Source organism: Fopius arisanus, unplaced genomic scaffold (genome assembly GCF_000806365.1).
Source record: "Fopius arisanus strain USDA-PBARC FA_bdor unplaced genomic scaffold, ASM80636v1 scaffold00719, whole genome shotgun sequence".
Classification (NCBI taxonomy): Eukaryota; Metazoa; Arthropoda; class Insecta; order Hymenoptera; family Braconidae; genus Fopius; species Fopius arisanus.
In genome coordinates this window covers 1-3,478 of record NW_011888458.1, presented here as the reverse complement: position 1 = coordinate 3,478, position 3,478 = coordinate 1, and the positions used below count along the sequence as shown (strand labels likewise).

The 3,478-nt window shown below is 47.1% G+C and overlaps 1 pseudogene; it reads left to right on the top strand.

The window, feature by feature from the left end:
- Positions 1-2: 2 nt before the first annotated feature.
- Positions 3-3,473, top strand: LOC105273050 (xanthine dehydrogenase/oxidase pseudogene; annotated as a pseudogene).
- The last annotated feature ends 5 nt before the right edge of the window (positions 3,474-3,478 follow it).

Genomic DNA, 3,478 nt, shown 5'->3' with positions numbered 1-3,478 from the left:
TTATGTCGATGTACGCCCTGCTGAGATCGAAGCCCAAACCCTCGATGAAAGATCTGGAGGTGACATTTCAGGGGAATCTCTGCAGGTGCACAGGATACCGTCCGATTATCGAGGGTTTGAGGACCTTCACTGAAGAGTGGGAGCAGTGTCAAATTGCTCAAAGTGCATCTCATCCTGCTGACTCCGAGATGAGACCCTGTGCAATGGGTGACGCCTGTTGCAAACGTGCGTTCACATCCGAACCAACGGAAGTCTTCAGCACTGAGGAATTTCGGCCTTACGATCCCACTCAGGAGATCATCTTCCCTCCACAATTGAAGCTCTCCGATACTCTCGATAAAGAATATTTGGTGATCAAAGGAAAGGAAGTCACTTGGTATCGTCCGACGACCTTACAACAACTGCTACTCCTCAAAAATCAGTATCCCGGTGCGAAGATCATTGTGGGAAATACGGAAATCGGTGTAGAAGTGAAATTCAAGCACTCCCACTACCCAGTCCTAATTCAGACCACGCGAATTCCTCAACTTGGAAATATCGTCGTTGAAAATTCTTTAATAATCGGAGCGAGTGTGACATTGATGGAATTGGAAGGATTCCTCGTCGATCTTATCGCCGCCACTCCTGAATACAAAACCAGAATATTCAAAGGAATAATTGAAATGATGCACTGGTTTGCGGGGAAACAGGTTCGAAACGTTGCAGCCATCGGCGGAAACATAATGACAGGAAGTCCGATTTCTGATTTGGTACCCGTATTAATGGCGTCTGGAACGAAATTGAACCTCCGCAGTTCCAAAGACGGTCCCAGACAAATCCCTCTGGATGAAAATTTTTTTACTGGATATAGACAAAACATCGTCAAGCCTCAAGAAATTCTTTTATCCCTAGAAATTCCATTCACCGAAAAATCTCAATACTTTGTTGCCTACAAACAAGCGAAAAGGCGTGACGATGACATTGCCATTGTCAACATGGCATTGAACGTGATTTTCAGAAATGGAACCGATGAAATCCTTGAAGCTCACCTGGCATACGGTGGTATGGCCCCAACAACAAAGCTTGCGGTGAAAACCTGTGAGCAAATGGTGGGAAAACATTGGACTTCAGAGATGCTCGAATCGACCTATCGCTTCTTGATCGAGGAATTTCCACTGGACGACGCTGCACCAGGGGGAATGATCCTCTACCGGAAATCCCTAACGCTCAGTCTTTTTTTCAAGGGCTTCATTCATATTATGAAGCATTTACACCGCGATATACCTGGACTATCGCCAATCCCCCCGGAAATATCCTCCGCGGATGAGACATATTGTCAAAATTCCTTCAAGAGTTCTCAGTACTACCAGATTACCCCAGAAGGATCAGACCCAAAGGATTTGATTGGACGTCCGATCGTCCACACGAGTGCATTCAAACAAACCACTGGAGAAGCTATATATTGTGACGACATTCCAAGTACCGCAGGAGAGTTATACTTGGCTTTAGTTCTATCAACGAGACCTCATGCGAAAATAATCAAAATTGATGCTTCGACCGCTCTAGAGCTTGAAGGGGTCATTCGATTTTTTTCCGCCAAAGATATCCCAGAAGACAGAAAATGGATGGGACCAATTGTAAGAGACGAAGAGGTTTTCGCTACCAAAGTAATGACTCGAGGTCAAGTCATTGGTGCAATCGTCGCGACGAATCAAGCAATCGCTCAAAAAGCGTCAAGACTAGTTGAAGTCCAATACGAAGATCTGAAACCTGTCATCATAAGCATTGAGGATGCTATAGCATCAAAATCCTTTATCGATGCAACTCCGATGAGAATTCAGCATGGAGATATCAATGAAGCCTTCAACGAATCTGATCACATAATCGAAGGAGAATTCCGAATAGGCGGTCAAGAGCACTTTTATCTTGAGACGCAGTCGGTTCTAGCTGTTCCAAAAGAAATCGACGAGATCGAAATCACCTGCAGTACTCAGGATATAAGTCAGCTGCAAAGATTAACCGCGCACGCCCTGGGACTCTCCCTGAACCGGGTCAATGTCCGGGTGAAACGTATGGGAGGGGGTTTCGGGGGTAAAGAGACCAAGGGTAGACTGATAGCTGTGCCAGCGGCTCTTGCGGCTTATCAACTCCGGAAACCTGTTCGTTGCATGCTCAATCGAGACGAGGACATGACGATCACGGGGGGAAGGCATCCCTTTCTGTGCAAGTACAAGGTCGGCTTCACCAGTGAGGGCCTCGTGAAAGGCATCAAGGTCGAGCTTTACATCAACGCTGGGTACTCCAGGGATTATTCACCTGAGGTGATGCAGAGGGCGATTCATCACTGTGAGAATGCTTACAGATTTCCGGTGATTGATGCCACAGGCTGGGTCTGTAGGACCAATCTTCTCTCTAACACAGCTTTCCGGGCCTCCGGAGGACCCCAGGGGATGCTGGTAGCTGAGAATATCATTTGGGATGTTGCCAATTTTTTGGGACTGCCGGCAGATAAAGTCTCTGAGATGAATTTGTACAAGGAGAATGATGTGACCCATTATCATCAGAAACTCCTGAGGTGTACGTTGGATCGATGCTGGCACCAGTGTATTCTTCAGTCGGATTATGAAGCCAGAAGGGCAGGGGTGGAGGAATTCAATCGAAAAAATCGGTACCGAAAGCGGGGGATTGCGGTTATACCCACGAAATTTGGAGTCGGGTACAGTCTGGGATTTTTGAATCAAGCTGGAGCCCTGGTTCATGTTTACACGGACGGCTCTGTACTCATCAGCCATGGAGGGGCTGAAATGGGACAGGGATTACATACGAAGATGATTCAGGTGGCGAGCAGGGTTTTAAAGGTGAATCCTGATAAAATTCATATCTCTGAAACTGCGAGTGACAAAGTGCCGAATACTACAGCGACTGCAGCGAGTGTTGCTTCGGATTTAAATGGAATGGCAGTGCTGAATGCTTGCAATATTATTATGGAACGAATCAAGCATATTATCGATGGGAATCCTGAGGGAAGTTGGGAGGATTGGATTTCGAAGGCATATTTCGAGCGAATTAGCTTGAGTGCAACTGGATTTTATCGGACACCCGATGTTGGCTACGACTTTGAGACGAACTCTGGGATGCCTTACAATTATTTCTCGTATGGAGCTGCCTGCAGTGAGGTGGAAGTCGACTGTCTCACTGGGGATCATCAGGTGCTGAGGACAGACATCGTCATGGATGTGGGAGACAGCTTGAATCCTGCCATTGACATCGGACAGGTGGAGGGTGCGTTCATCCAGGGGCTGGGATTATTCACTCTAGAGGAATTAATGTATTCTCCTGATGGAACAATGTACACTCGTGGTCCTGGGGCTTACAAACTCCCCGGCTTCAATGATATTCCACAGGAATTCAATGTAGCGCTGCTAAGGGATTCATCCAATCCCAGAGCTATCTACTCATCGAAGGCTGTCGGGGAACCCCCGCTCTTCCTCTCAGCCTC